Genomic DNA, 16794 nt, shown 5'->3' with positions numbered 1-16794 from the left:
AAGATGAAACATCCCCAGTCAGGTGGAGGTAGATTTGAATATCATCAGCACAGCAGTGAAAAGAGACATTATGTTTTTCAAAAATGGAGCCCAAGGGCAGCATGTACAGAGAAAACAACACAGGACCCAGCACCGAGCCCTGGGGCACTCCACAGCAAAGAGGGGCAGAAGAAGAGGAATATTTTCCCATCATGACAGAGAACGACCTCTCAGAGAAATATGATTTAAACCATGAGAGATTTCCTTTAAGGCCTACTACTTGTTCTAACCTTGCCAAAAGGATTTCATGGTCAACCGTGTCAAAGGCTGAAGTCAAATCCAATAGAACTGAGACCGCAGAGCGCCCAGAGTCGGCGATGAGAAGGTCATTGAAGACTCTTAGTAGGGCAGTTTCGGTGCTGTGACGCGGTCTAAATCCAGACTGGAGTTTATCACTTATACCGTTTCTCTCTAAGCGGGTCTGTAGTTGCTGAAGCACTAGTTTCTCTAAAGTTTTGACATGAAGGGAGTTTAGAAATCGGCCTGTAATTTGCTAGAGTGTTACGATCACGGCTGCTTTTCTTGGTAACAGGTTGCACGACTGCATGTTTACAGACAGTGGGAACACAGCCAGATGACAGTGATGAGTCCATTAAAAATAGCAATAAAGGTGCTCAGCTCTTTCTTTTAGCAACTCTGCTTCTACACGCAGCGCTTCAGCTATCAGAGTGCAGGCCACCTCCTGCCAAACCCTCTTCCTCTCCACCTTCATCAGGCGCTTCTGTGGACTTGCTCCCCCCCGCGGGGATAATCGAGTCAAACAGTAATTAATGGACGAGGTTATATTAGGGAAACAAAGGTCTTTGGGAGGAACTGGGGACATATTTTAAAATCAGTGACTTTTTTTAACATTTTCTGATGAGAATAGAAAAATCCAGAAAATGTATTATTTTGTCCTGTTATCTGTTCTCACAAATGTGTCCACGCGTCTGTGCCTTTCTTTCCTCTTTAACAGACGCTCACAGCTAACCTATTTAAACCTGTTTCTCTGCGCGTGTTTTCCATGCAGCTCTTTGTTATCCAACACTTGCAGCTGTGTGTAACAGTGGTGTGGCTGTGAGCAGTGTTGTTGCTACAGGCTCTGCTTCCTGATCTCATCTGCAGTCAGTTTGAAAGTCAAATGAGGCTGAGCTCGCTCTGAGCCGTGTTTTACAGTCAGCGTCCATTTAAATGATCCCTGTGACCTGTTTAAAGGACAGCGCGTCCCGTCTGTGCTGTTTAAATTAGTTTGACTGGAATTAAAACAGGAAAGAGTAAATTCAGAAAACAGAGATCAGCTTCCTCATTTTTTTAAACATCATGTAAAAACACTTTCATCTGGATTTGGTATCACAATTAAAATTATTTTTTCGTGTGTGTCCTGTTTGGATCTTTAGGCATCAGAATTGTTGTCTTAAGGCCAAGAAAGATGCCACTGCAAAGCTCTCTCAAAATGTTTTTGAGAGAGCTTTGCAGATTATTTTAAGGTCTACATTTATAAGGGATATTGGAGTATAGCTTGAAGGAAATACAGGGTCTTTGCCTGGTTTTAGTAAGAGACTGATATTTGCAGAGTTCATGTTTGGTGGTAGTCTGCCATTTTTCTTTGATTTCCTGCAACATCCTGTGAAAAACTGGTGCCAGAATCGTCCAGATTCTTTGTAAAAATCTGTTGGAAAACCGTCTGGACCTGGAGCCTTATTATTGGGCATACTTATCAGAGCTTCCTGGAGTTCACCTGGCGTCAGTGGCGAATCCAGTGCCATTGCTTGGGTGTCTAATAATTTTGGAAGAGTTATGTTGTCGAGAAATTGATCAATTTCGTTTTTAGACGGGTTTATTTGTGGTGTATATAAAGTTTCATAGAAATCCCTGAAAATGTTGTTTATTTTTTTAGGATCATATATTGTGTTCCCAGATAAATCTTTAACAGCACATATAGTTGTTTTTTCTTTATTGATTTTTAACTGGTTAGCAAGAAATTGTCCTGATTTGTTACCGTGTTCATAATTTTGCAGGCGAAGTCTTTGTACTAAGAATTTAGTCTTTTTATTAATAATTTCATTTAATTCTAGTTTTGTCTTGCGTATTTTGTTTAATATTTCTTGATCTTGGTGTGACACAAAGGCTTTTTCACAATTAAATTTAAGCTAAAAACAACAACAAAGTATTACATAATGGGATCGTCACTTGTAGTTCACAATTTGTCCACATGGGGGTGCAGTTTCCCCTCATTAAGATTCAACAATTAATGTCCTCATTACTGCCTGCTGGGTTCCTGTTTCTCTCTCTCTCTCACACACACACACACACACACACACACACACACACACACACACACACACACACACACACACTGTAATCCTCTTTGTTGCCCTGCCTGTTGTGTAACTGTGAGAGCTCTTATCTAACGACTGTCTAACAGCTGCATCACCAAAGACTTCGAAGTCATTGTTGTTAAAAAAATCTCAGGTGTGTTCGAGCTGTGATTATACATCATTACATTATACATCGATGTGTGATAACTCACTTTACCACACATCAACACATCTGTATACATGTAGCACATCAGTATATCTGCTCGTCTATATAGCGATATAAACATCTGTACACTCATTTCTACATAATCTGTCATAACTGCTCCCAGCTGTTATCCTAACCGTATCTGTATATAATCTGCTCCTACTGAACTTACTGCTCTTGCAAACTGTATTTTGTTTTCCTGTAGTCATACATGTGTAATGACAATAAAGTTGAATCCTCAAACAGTCACACAGAGAACTCAGACGAATAACTCTCATCATCTCATTCGATATGAAACTCTAAGCAGAGCTCACATTAGTGTCAGACGGAGAACAGCTCACACTGACAGTCGGTAAGCTCGCTCAGCAGCCGCGGAGCAGAAGCCAGGGGGGGTTGCAGTGACGCGCCCGTGAGCTCCGCCGGCAGCCAGCCGTGCCTGAGTGACCGAGCCCCAGGCCGAGAGGCCGGGGGCACCCCACCTCCGAAGTGGCCCGAGCGAGCCCCAGGCTCCAGGCCCCGATAAGCGGCCGCCAAGGAGTGAGCTGGTGTGTACCCGGACGCCCACCCCCAGACACAAAGAACCTCCAAGGCACCGATGTCTGAGGGGGTCCGCCACTGGCAGGGGAAGTGGTGGTGGGGGGAGATAGGCCTCCAAACCTTGGAGGGCCTGAGATGTCCCCAGAGAGGTGGCGTCTGATACCCAACCTGACATATAGACTCAGACATACAGGCACACACAGATACAAACATCCATTCCCACCCTCATGCTCTCATATGCACTTACTCCACACTCAACCAACGTGGAGACAGACATAAAGAGACGCTGTACACACGATCACACTCCCCAAGCGTTCTCTACAAACCGGGTCTAGGTGCCCTTGCCCCTGGAGGGGGGAACTGCACCCAGACCCAGGTGGTGTTTCCCTTTTCCCTGCGGTGGGGGGAGGCAGACGCCCCGACTCCACAGCAGCAGGAAGGCCCCACACTCCAGACCGCAGTCGGACGGCCAACTCCTTCACACGCCCCCGTCCTCTGCTGCCTGTTGTGTGCAGACATGTACCTGTAAATATATGCTGCACAGTGCCCTCTGTAGTATTATTGCAGCTGCTTCGTCTCTTTTTCCTTTGAAGTAACTGGCATCGTGCTTTGTGTGATTACTCTGTGTTTCAGAGTTACAGGTTTCTTACTCTCATCAGCTCATCTTTGTTTTCTGTTTCATTCAGTGTTTCAGTTTTTCTCACGTTGGTTTGTTTCTGCATCCAGGACAAAAACAGAACAGTACATATTCCATCTATCACAGCTTTCAGTCACGCGCAGGTAAACCTGCTGTGCGTGCTCTGCAGGTGTGCACACCTGGAACATCTGTCCGTGTCGTCAGACGCACAGATCAGGTCGAAGCAAAGGTGCCGCCGCGACGTGATGTGAAAAACCTGAAGACTTGAGAGTGAAACACGATCCTAATAACTGCTGTTTTTGTGCAGCTGCTGTAGAGTCGTGATTCATATCAGAGACACCATGTGACCTCTGTGGCGACAGCTGGACGCCGCGGGTGATGGCGAGGCCTCCGTTACTGTCTCGCTGCACGTTATAGTTTTATATGTTTACAGTCAGATACAGTTACGACCTTTGAACTTTGTTCTCACAGACCTGCAAATATCAGCCTTAAATCCTGTGTGTGTGTGTGTGTGTGTGTGTGTGTGTGTGTGTGTGTGTGTGTCCTCTAATCTGTAATCTGCCTCTAGATTACAGTTTGCAGGAAGTCTTAAATAATGACATCATTGTGTGGCTGTGGCCCCGCCCCCTGCATGATATCACTCAGAGCTGGATGGTCTGTGAGAGCAGCAGCATGGCCGCCTTCGTCTCAGTGAGTAATCTTCATTTTATTCCATCTGTTTTGTGTATTTTGTGTCTTCGATCATCGAGAGCTTTTTCTCTGTTTGTTTTTTTCTTTCTTCATATTTAGAACAAAGAGTCTGATATTTGATCCTGTCACTTTTTAATCAGGAGCTTTTCTTATCTCACTGATTTTCAGCAAATAAAAAAGCAAAGTAAGTAAGTTTAAGTTTTAGTAACATTTCATTTATAAAATAAATTCAAGCTCTGGAAGTTTTCTGTTGGTCGACGCTTTTTGGGGATGATTTCTGTACGTTGCTGAGAAACTTTTAGAAAGTGAAGAAAATGTTTCAGGAACATTTTTTATTTTTATATTTGTTTAAAGTTTTGGGCTTTTTAGAAAAAGAGGAGCTTTTAGAGATGGGACGAGTTTAATCTTTGATCTCAATTAAACTCACCAACATGAAATAGTTTTTACAGAAAGTAATCCAGGTAAAAACAAATCACTGAGACTCAGCAGCAGCTTCCTGGTTGTTTTTCTAACCACATCAGGATAATGTGACGATGCTCCACCTTTAAATGGGTCTGACAGATGCTGCTGCGAGGAAGCAGCCTGTATCTGGTGGCCTCTGTGTGCTGCTGCTGGTAAACGAGGTCTAATTAAAGCAGAAGTAGGTCTGTGGCGGCGGCGGCGGCTCCTGGGAGCCGTCCTGCAGACGGAGCGCTCGATTTAGACCCAGCGTCCTCTGAGATCAGCTGATCCAGTCCGTCCTTCACAAACATGTAGATTAAACTTCCTTCCTTGAAACGCAGCGAGCTGTCCTGCTGCTCAGGGCGTGTGACCAGGGACTATTTTCAGCAGCGGAATAATCCACGTTTGGTGCGCGTTGTGTGACCAGTTATCCCTCTGAAGGATGTCCTCCTCTCGTTTCAGCTGGTAACATGTCAGCACTGCCCCGTCACCTCCACCCGCCGCGGACTCATCTACAGAGACTCTCTCTCCGCTCTGTCCAGGAACCTCAGGGCCCCCGGGGGCCCCCGTCAGCCCCCGGGCCCCTGGCCGCAGGGCTTCGGCCTCCAAGGCGGACGCCGCTGCAGGCTCAACAGGTACGGCGCGCACATCTACAGACACAACAAACCAATAAAAACAGATCACCTGATCTAATCGCAGCCGCCGTCCGTCCCCACAGACCTGAGCTCCCAGAATCCACTGCTCTGGCTCGCTCCAAGCAGTCTGGCAGCATGAAGCACCTGGTCCTGGCTCACCTGAGGAGGATGCTGACTCCGAGCCCCGCCCAGCAGCAGAGAGGCCTCCGCCTGCCAGGCTGACCTCTGACCCGCTGCTGAGACGCAGGAGGTGGTCCGGAGTCATAGTGAGAGCTGCTGGACACCAGAGGGCGACAGAGGTTCAGACTGGGTCTGAGGTGGAGGAGAACTGGTGTGGTTGCCTTTCCCTTTTCCCTCACCTCCACCCAGCACCTGTGGGAGGAGGCCGGACTTACCGAACATCCTCATCCTCCGCAGGGAGGAAGAGCACAGCAGCTGTCCACAAAGTTCTGAGCAGAAGCTCCTCAGCGTGGTGGGTCTGAGCCCCACGGCACTGTGGGTAATGACTGCAGCTGCTCAAGACACAATTTTCCTGCTGCAAATGAACAAAATGTTAATTATTTGTGTTTCAGAGATTCAGCCGTCGCTGTGATGGCTCAGATCTGTGTGTGTCAAACTGTATTTATTAAACAGACTTTACACATTCATGTTAAACTTAAGTAAACGAGTTGGATTCAACAGTGTTTCTGTTTCCTGGAGTTACTTTAGGTTCTGTGATCAGTGTTAGATGATTATAGTGTGTGGCTGCAGATCGGAGCAGCTGACTGTCTCGTGTCCTGCAGCAGGAGCCCACAGCAGCCAAACAGCTGATTGTGTTCAGGCTTCAGAGCTTTATGGTGAGTCTGACACTGAACTGCAGAACCTCTGAAATAAACCCACTTCCTGTTTCTCTGCGTCATTGTTGATTGTTTGCTGGGTAGTGTACAACCGCAGCTCTGAAAAAGTCAGGATGCTGTCAATCAAAGCCGGTGTCGTAAAGTCACATTTGATTCAAATTAGAAAACATTTAAACTGAGGGAAGGATTCGTTACACGAGCTCGTGCTGAGTCTGATGTCAGCGTCACGTCTGTAAAGCAGGACCAGTCTGCGCTCTGACATCGGTCTGTGATGGTCTGCGATGGTCTGCGATGGTCTGTGATGGTCTGCGATGGTCTGTGATGGTCTGCGATGGTCTGTGATGGTCTGCGATGGTCCGTGATGGTCCGTGGTGGTCTGTGAGCTGATGACAGCAGCTGTTCCGGTCTGATGGAGGTTTCCAGCTGCTCGGCGGGCCCGGCTCTGCTTCGTCCTGTTGTTGCTGCAATGATGCTCCAGATGTTCGCAGCTGGTCAAAGGTCTGGACCGCAGTCTGCAGTTCGGCACGGCCCTGCTCGAACACATCTGGATGTTGCTCTCAAACCTGCTTATACCTTTCAGCCTTTCCAGATGTGCCAGCTTCCAGGTCCAGTTCCACAGGCACTGGTTTCTAGTCCCAGTGACTTTTCAGCCTTTGGTTTCCAACATTTTAGAGTTTTGGTTTTCTGGAGTGGATAACGTGGATTTCTGAGACCTGCAGATCATTGCATTCTGTTTTAATTTACATTTGCTACAGCATCCTGACTTTTCCAGAATTGGGATTGTGCACCCACTGGACACTTTATTAGGTACATCTTGCTAGTATCCGCTCCGCTTCCACTCGAGCGTGCTCTGCTGAGATCTGTGGCTGTGGAAGTCGTGTCATGTTTGAGAAACCAGTTTGTGAGGATCTGAGCTTTGTGACACGGAGCGTCACCCTGCTGGAAGCGGGATGGTACACCGTGGGCACATCGCTCAGGAAGGCTGTGGAGATGAAACACAGCGTCGCAGCAGCTGCAGCTCGTCGATGCAGGTAAACTCTGACCTGCCGTCTGCCAGGTTTAATAAAAATATTAAACTTATCAGCAAACACTACCCCCCCACCCCCCCACATCACCAACCTGAGCCACGGTCTGAGGAACCCTCATCACTCAGGACGCACAGACCAAGTCCTGTTGCACTTCCTCTGTGATGTGTGCCTTTCTACAGTTTTTGGATGCATGCCTCCTGTTTGTTATTTCTAGTTTGAATAAACAATGAGAGGCTGCTAAACTCAGATTAATGTTAACGACTGCACTTCATCGTGTGCACTGATGAATGTTACTCCCGCTGCTTCGTCCGCCTTTCTGAAAATAATCGGAAACACGTCTGAGGCAGTTTAAGGTGGAACTGCTCCAGCTCTCCTTTGGCTTTATGTTCACGATTCGCAGCGTGCGCACCGCTGTGATGTCTTTACAGAGAGGCCGAGGACTGAACAATAAAGAGGACAGAGTTATGTAAGTCCCAGCAGGTCAAAGGTCGTTTGAAATATTAATTAGAAAGTTGTGCAGGCTCGGGTCTCCTGCTGACAGCTCACGTTTAATCTGCTCTGCTAATGAAAACCAGAACGAGCGGCGCTGCGTTAAACTGCAGAGCGGCAGGAAATGACCTGAGCCTAATGTAGCATGTAAGCAAGGCCCGGATGACTTTGAATAACTACATCACACCTTCAAGTATTGTAACAATCGATATTAAATACACTATTATAGGCTGGTGTGTCACAGGTACAGTGATTACTTTAACCTGTTTGCTCTCTTCTCTCTGGGTCGTTCTTCCACTTCCTGTGTTGGAGACTCGTGTTAAACGTCAAAACAACAGGATGTGTCCTCAGTAAACGTTGTCATGGAAATGAGGCGTTCCTCAGGGTTCCGTTCTGGGACCTCTGAGTTTTGAAAGGGTGCGGTGACCTTTGAACCTTTAAAGGAAACCTGTGCTTTTCTTTAGTCCCACACATCACAGGGCAGGTGTAGAAGCCGAGCCGTGCTGTCGGCCTGCAGCCATCGTGTGCATCACTGCTGTTACTGCCAGCAGCAGCTCAGCCGTCAGAGCAGAACTTTGTCTTCTCTCGTTGTTATTTCAATAATCAGACTCAATTAAGAGAAATCATGTAGAAGAACGATGGATGAAGGTCTTTCTTGAAGTTTGTTTTTGGCTTTTTACAGTCATGTGATTTAAAAACTTCAGATTCTTTTATTTCCTCGGGTTTATTATCAGGTTAGAAATAAAAGAAGCTCAGAAGCGACTGAGAAACTTTGAATTTCTCATGATTAAAACTGTAAACACAACATGGTTGTAAAAACAGTGACAAAAGCTCCTGATATGGACGAGCAACTTATTCAGTGATCCATAGTCGCCCTTTGAGAGGGCGAGATGGCGCCGGCGTGTGTGCCTCGCCGTCACATCCATTTATGCTCTGTGTGTTTTACAGTTTTTGTCACTTTTATTGACCTCATGATTCACAATGACTTGATGATTCGAAGAGTTTCAGTACATCGGGATACGATTTCATGACTGTTTCTTGTGATAATAATTATTTGCTTCATGAACCCAACACTGCGTCCAGACTTCTCTCACAGGGAGACGCTCGAGTATGAGGGACGTTCTTCGGTGTGTCACGGAGCGCCCAGGCCTCCCGTCTCATCTCCTTTCGTGTCATAATACCAATAAATCCTCTGAGCGCTGACGGCTTCTCAGCTGGACCAGCTCTACCAAAACGTTCCTCTTTGAGTCCGCAGTGATGTGCAGCATCACGTAAAACCACCTCCGCTGTTGTTTTTCTGAAGGAAAACCCTGAAAAAGCCTGCGATGGCTGCCAGGAGCTGTTTTGTGGCTTTGTGGGAACAACAATGACTTTTCTGTAATGAAATAATCTGTCAGGATTACAGAGGCCGACCGCTCCAGCAGGAGGGAAACGCTGCACAAACACTGATCTGCTAATCACAGATAAGCCGTGAGAAGGCCGGTTTGCTGCGAAACTGTGTCAGGGCCGAATCGTCCAGCGTGATTTAATCTCACGGTAACAATTATTCTTTGTTTTCCATCCACAGCTGAACTCCGTTAGGATCTCTCAGAGTTCCCACAGCAGGAGGAAGACTGCTGCCTTCATGAGCCGTCCTACAGAGTGGGAAAAATGCCTATTTTTACAGACACATACGTGAACGGGGGTCATGTTTATAAGTGTACCCACCCTCAGGTCTTCATACAGGGCACTGGCCCTTTAGCATCAAAGACAGGTTTTTGTAACAGCTGTGGATGGCTCTGTATTTCCTCACACCTCGCTTTCTTCCTGAGAACGACTCAAACTGAGGTCAGAAGACTGAGACTGGAGGACCTCCACTAATGGCTCCACTTGGCCTGGTGCTTGTCTGACAGCCCAGCAGTGTTTTCTGATAATGGGCTACATACAGCTTCCATCAGGTCTGCTGCCTCCAAGCTTCACAGTAGAGAAGGAGCTTTTCTCCAAACGTTTCTGGTTGTGACCATAAATCTCACTGTTTTGTTGCGCAGGTGAAGTTTTATAGGCGCATGTTCCTCTGGTCTCTGATGGCACTCACCACCCCGACAAACTCACTTCATTTTAACTCAGTCGGGCATGAGAGCTGGAGTGCACAGAGCTGGGCGACCTCACCATGACCTCGGTCTGAATCTGCATCTGTGTGAGTTTATCAGGTTAACGTGTGATTCAAACGAGCTGCAGGTCTGAATCCATCAAGTGATGAAGACCCTGCAAAGCTTTGTTGAATTTTCAAGATTCAAAGCGTCTTGAATCTTGAAAATTCTGTGAAACGTAGAAGCAGGAAATCACCAGTTTGTTTGCACCTTCTACAGATTAATTAGGAGACGCTATTTGTTTACTCAAACATGTATTTTATATTATTTTACAATTGAATGTTTTTGTGTAGTAATTTTATTTGTCTTCCCTGTCTGAAACATTTTGAATGATTGTGCATGAATATCAGAGCTGACTGTCGTTATGTGGAGCTTGTTCCTGATTACGTGCTCCTCTGTAGATCATGCCCATCAGGTTTATGGGGAACAAAACGACAAAGACACAAGAGCAGAAGACATAAAATTAATTTACACTATAACAAAACCCTCTGATTAATGAATTTGACTTGTTTGTCCTTCTTATTCCAAACTAGATTTTTTTGTTGTTGTTACTGAAAATGTGAAATAACAGAGTAGGAGAGCAGACTTTATGCAAACACAGACCTGACGCACAAAAACAGCCTTTGAATGACACACAGCTGGATGTTGACGTTTTTATGGGAGCTCTTTGGACTTTCCTGGTTCCTCTGAAAACATCTTTAAACGCTTCTGTCAGAATCTGCTTTAAACAACATGTATGCATGCATACATACATACATACATGCATACATACTGCTGCGTATGCGCAGCAGTGAGCAGCGTTTATAAATATTAATATTGGTTAAATCAGAGTCAGGAAGGAGAAGCATTCTGACCTTTCCCTTGAACGACCACAGCTCAAAAACTCCGCTAACGTGTAATAAAGTATAGGAAATATTAATATTCATCAGCAGAGGTCTATTACATGCTGTTTATTATTTATAATTCTGTTATACTGTCATTGATATCGTGTTTTATATTTAATAGTATTTATCATTTCGGCAGGTCGGAGGTACAGCGGGTGCACAGCGCAGGCTTTCCCTCTGAGACTTTACGATTACCGGTTTAAATGAAGGTAAAACTGAGCGGACTCGTCCGCTTTCATCGCTGCTTGTTTTTACCGGATTCATCGGAAAGTTTTCGGTAAAACCAACAAACTGAAGGGAACGCTCACGCTTTGTTACCGGCACGACTCCGCCCACTGCGCGCTCCCGCTCGCCGATTGGTGGTAGTAAAACCACCGCCGCCACGTCATTGGAAAGCGGAACTGCCAGTCAAAAAAGGGCGGGGCTTACAGCTGGAGTTAATATATTCCAGGCAGGCGTAAAGTAGTGGCGGCGGAGAAGCATTAAGAATAAAGAAGAAGGAGGCGGAGAAGGACCGGGAGCCGGCGGCTACACTCTAAACTCGGATGATCCAGCAGCTCGCGGGTGAAAGGAAGAGGAGCCTGCGCTGGAAATGGAGGAAGAGCGCGAACAGATGAGACCGCTCCTCACATCTGTAAGTTCCCCCTGAAGAGTACCTGTTAGCCGGCGGCTAGCGCCTCCTCCGCGGGCTCGGACGGCTCGCAGCCCGCGGAGAAGTTCTGGACCCAACATGGTGTCCACTGTCAGGGAAGCCTCCGGGCCGCCTCACCAGTCCCCGGTTGTCCCCGGGGAGGCCGCTCACCCGGCCGCAGACAAAAGGCTGGCAGCCGACCGCTTTTGTTTTTTAGGGACCACGCTGCTGCCAGGAAGTGAAGTAATGATGCGCGTTGGGCCAAACTGCATTCAAAAATAGGCTAATTATACGCGAACGTGCTCCAGGCAGGTCTGTGAAGCCGCTGCAGTAACACAGAAGGGTGAATTTATCTGTGACGAAGTGAGCTTAAATTCGGCGTGCATCACATCCACACACGGGCTTTACTTTCTTTACTCTCCCCCTTCTTCTTCCGGCTTGTCGGTCTCTCTTCCCACCATCTCCAAACCCGAAATGTGCAGTTTTTACTCCTTTAAACAAGATTAAAATGTCCTTCTCGATAATCAAACTTATCCTTTCATGGCGACTGGAGAGTGCATTTAGGAAAGAGGGGCACGTGTCTAGTGTGCGTGCGTGCACTGTGTTTGATTGCTGCCGATCGCACCGGGTAAAATTAGCCGTTTTTCCTATAGACTTTGGCGTAGGCTGCCCACCCCATCAGTTATATGTGGATAAAAAACGTTGATTTTAGGAATGAAGCCGTCAGGACCTGTCAGTTCATTCATACCGCGTGAGGCCCGGGCAGGACAGGCTTACCTCCCTCCTGTGGTACAGTCAGCAGGCCACGTGGAGATGAGTGTCTGTGTGTGGCGTGATTCACGTTTCGTTTGGAGGACACTGTAGCGATGCTGCGCCGTGACCGCTCTCTGTGGAGTGGACTTCATAGTGAGGCTGGACTTTCTTGGCTTGGAGCATCCTGCTCAGGAGGGCTGGATGCTGCCCTGCTGTTACCATGGAGACAGAACCTGAAGCAGGGTGTTTAACTGAACACGTCACCGATGGACCCTGCTGTCTGTCTGTGTGGAAAGGATGCTCCAGACTCATCAAACAGCCAGGCGTCAACTCTCAGCTCGTGCTGTTGTTTCAGGTGTTTAGAGTTTTCTGACAGCTTGCCTCTTCGGGCTCGTCTCATGTTGAATGAGTCTGGTGTGTGACTGGACTGCAGGTGCCACAATGGAGGGTCAGATTTCTTTTATTCTGTTATGAATCCTGCAGCAACTTCGCTGTGCAATATTTCATGCATGTGATGCATTAAAAACACTCACTGCAGGACAAATGGACTTTGTGGTGACTTGTTGTTTGCAGACATGCTGGAGAACACTTTGATGATTCACGTATACGTTTTTATGTCCTGTTCAGCTGGATAAAACATCTGGGATAGATGGTCTCTCAGAGCTCTGTAGTGTATAAACAGAGTCAGGTTTCATAAACGCTGAGAGGTATGTCATTCAACCCTCACAGCACAGAGCCATTTAAAGCATTTACAGCTGAAGAGCGGCTGAGTCCTGTAAGCAAACGGTCCCACTTTTATTTAATTTGTTGTTGTGCATTCAAGTATATTTTTGCTGCCATGTGTGCAGACTGCTGCAACTAAAACACTTTCTGTGTAAATGACCATGAATTTTGTCTAAACTCCAAATGCAGGTAGAGTAACGGTTCGATAAACTTGTTTTGTGCGACGAGGCCCATCTGACCAATCAGGGCTGTCGGGGTCAACATCAGCAGGACGTACGTAAGCTGCTCTGTCAGCACATCTAACAGAGCAGGAGAAAGACTTCTTCAGTCGTCACGACGGGTCAGTTTGCTCTGTAGCACCATGTGCACGTCGTTCCAGTGCACGTTCCTGCTCCATGAGAGGATCCAGCTGCTGCAGTGCCTCTTAAACCTTCGGGCTCACCTGCCTGCGACCCAGATCAGCTTTCAGGTCTCAGGTGATAAAGCAGCTCAGCCCAGTGCTTCTCGGGCCGGCGGTATCCCCGTTTCTAACATGTTTTCAGCCAAGTGTCCACCGACCAGAACACTTTGATCCACTAGGGTTCATCGTGTCGCCGCTCTGAGACGATGCTGTGCTTCACCGAGGAGCTTTAGTCTCGCTGGTAGAGAAGAGTCGGGCAGATATCTCGATGTCTGGCGTGTGACTGAACTGAGCATATGATGTGCTTCACATGTGTACAGCAGCAGGACACCCCGTGCTGTGTTATAATGGGTCTCTGTGGGAGCTGTGGCAGGCCCGCGGTGCACACACAGAGGATTCGTGTCAAACGCACAAGTCGTGTTGTTTCTCCTGAAACTGACTGTGAAAGATATTAAAGCTGCTTGTCAGTCATCAGAAGTCCCGGTGGCGTCTTGGTCACGTTCTGAAGTTTTGTTGAGGTTCTTGCAAAACTGCACGCCAAGTTTGCACCAAATATTCACGAGTGTGAAAAAGCTCTGTGTTGAGTAGCGTGTGCTCCAGTGTTAGCTTCAGGTAACTAATGAACGAGCACCTTTCTCCACTTCCCTCCGCCCTGTCTCGTGGCTCCTGTTCCAGTGCTGGATGTTCACATCAAACACGGCCAAACTCCCAATAAGAGCTCCGACGTTTCTGCTCCTGGACCCGTGTGACGAAGAAAGAGGCGAGTCCTCTGTAACTGAGTCATACAAAGCTGCAAGAAAAGAAACGGGCCTGAAAATAAAGAGGTCCAGACTAAGAAGCCCTCACCTGCAGAGCGGGAGTCAAACTGAGCTGCAGATTTAAACGTGAAACGCTGCGTCACGGCTCATAAAGCCTCTCCTGGTGAACCTGCAGGCTTGTACCCTCGACCTCCGGTGTTTGTGCGCGTCTTTGTCTCAGCAGATGTGATTCGTGTTTAATGTGCTGCTGACTTCCTGTCTGTGGAGGCTCCGGGAAAGCCGAGGTGCAACTTCATTGTAATGGGCCTCGGCTGTGAATAATGCGAAGGCCGTGTGGCGGCCGCGGCGCTCCCATTGAGCAGGTTATCGTTGGTGCAGATGGAGGAGGAAGTGAAGGCGTCCGGCTCGGTGATAATGCAGCATTTATTCGACTCTTTGATCCAGAGCAGCAGCAGGTCCACACAGGTGGGGCCAGACCTGCGCCTGAGCCACAGCTGCTCCACGTATGAGCCCACAGTCGGTGTTCACAGTGGGGCCTGAAAGGCTGAGGTGCTGTGTACGTGTGAAGTCCTGGCAGGTCAGATTTCCCTGAGCTGTTTCTTTCCGCGGTGGCGGTGATGGCGTTCAGGTGTCGGCTTGCAGCTTTTGTTGCAGGTGTCCACATAGCTGCGAGAGAAAGGCTGCGCTGTGATTTCTGCCGTGTTTACCGTCACACAGAGAAAGTTGGACGTTCACGCGTGAGCGCAGACTCGCTCTGAATCGCCGGCACTCGTCTTACATTTGGGCGGCTGGACGTCGTAGGGAGGCAGCAGGTTAGCGACTGGAGAGAATCACGCTCCAAAGATTTTCCTCCTAACTAGGTCATGGTGCACCTGAGGGACTCGTGCTGACATCAGCAGACTCGTCCTCGGGAGGCTCCACGCTCTCCGGTGGGCAGTTAGAGCGAAACCCGGCAGGAAACTCCGTCTGCAGGGAGTTTCCTGTATTACTATAGATGCACTGATGCAGACTGACTCACTTCAATTTTATGCTGCGTGGAGAAGAAGCCCTCAAAGGAAAGAGGAAAGTCTGCGATGTGGAGGTGGGTGTAGGCCTCGCTCACACAGGCGCACAGACCGTGCGGGGAGTGTTGGTTGGAGGTGAAGTCGCTGCAGACGGGGTGCTGCTGATGCAGCTGTGGTGCCACACGGACTGTAAATCCTCCGTGCTTTAATAGAAATGTGGCGCCAGCGTATCAGTGCCGCGTTATCGGCCACATAAACGTGTCTTTCCAGGAGGCTGAAGAAAGTCTCATGTTTGCTTTAGATTATTTCCATCTTGTGAAATAAGAAATACAAATTTGTGCCGATTAGATAAACCGCCAGAGACGAACGCTTTTACTCTTGATCTACGAAACGTTTGGAGGTTTGGTTTTGTGGAGGAAACGTGGTGCTCACAGCGTGGAATATAATCCAGAGTATTCAGGTTGTGGTGACCGATAACCTTTGATGATATCAGGTGATGCATCTCAGTCTGAGCTGGTTGGTGTGAAATAAATTCTGGTGACTTTACTGGACAGGTGTGATAATTAATGAAGAGGATGAAGAGTAGTAACTGATGATGAACATGAAAGAGGGACGGAGGATCAGGGAGCAGCAGTGTGGAGGGTGGTGCACAAAGTGTGTGACGACAGCGGTGAGGTGTGGAGTAGGAGTGACGGACGAGGGCTGGGATTTGGTGACAGACAGGACTCTCTGTGGATGAGGACGCTGGGAGAGTAGAGAGCAGGTGGAGCAGAAGCCCGGAGAGGTGGAGGTCTGCTCCGGAGAGAACGGGGATGAAAGTCAGAAGCAGTCATTCATGTGTGAATGAGAGGGAGGCGGGTGGAGAGGTGTAGCTGGTGGAGGTCGACCATCCGAACCTCTGCTCCTGCCTGTTCTTCGTCGCTCGTCTCCACAGCGCCCCCTGCTGTGTCCTTTATTTCTACGCCTTTACTCCCCGCGGAGCCGTCTGTCTTTAAAGAGAGAAGTCTGATTTCACAGAAATTGCTGGAACTCATTTCCAGATGTGAAGCGTGCAGAGAGAGGCATCCTGGGTAATTAAGTGGCGTTCGGGGCTCAGGTGGTGGTGCGTCGCCCCCTAATTACAGTCCTGATGGTTCAGTGGCAGCTCCTCCCACACCGCTGCGTCTGATTGGAGGAACGGCGCCGTCCGTGTGGCCTCGAGCCGGGTCGTGTAGGAGGAAGCTGCTGCTGATTTGCCTCCACGTGGGCGTGTTTTCCTGCTCGCATTTCTGATCGTTTCACTGTGAGACGCGCTGCCTCCTCAGGCCGGGAGCGAGGGTGAGTTTAAAGCTTTGGAGATGTGGGAGCAGCAGATGTGTCGCATTTCATTCCTCAACACGTTCAGCTGTAACTACACCAGCTAAAACAACTAAAACATGATGCTACCTCTTTACTTTCCTTCTTTGTTTTCTTTGCTAAACAATTCTGGAATTTGTACATGCATGTATCTTAACCCTTTAAGACCGACCATAGAACCAAGTCCGCCAGAGCTTATATTATAGTTTTACATGCTGTGGAGCCATTTTTGGAGCATTTCAAGTTGCTATACATCAATACAACCGTTACAACCTAAATGTTAATAATATGTCTGCATTAAGTGCATAGTAATTACATAAATTGCAAAAACGTGCAATAAACT

The sequence above is a fragment of the Pundamilia nyererei genome, unplaced genomic scaffold (genome assembly GCF_000239375.1).
Source record: "Pundamilia nyererei isolate P.nyererei 1_Seehausen unplaced genomic scaffold, PunNye1.0 scaffold00139, whole genome shotgun sequence".
Lineage (NCBI taxonomy): Eukaryota > Metazoa > Chordata > Actinopteri > Cichliformes > Cichlidae > Pundamilia > Pundamilia nyererei.
This window is presented reverse-complemented; position numbering follows the sequence as displayed.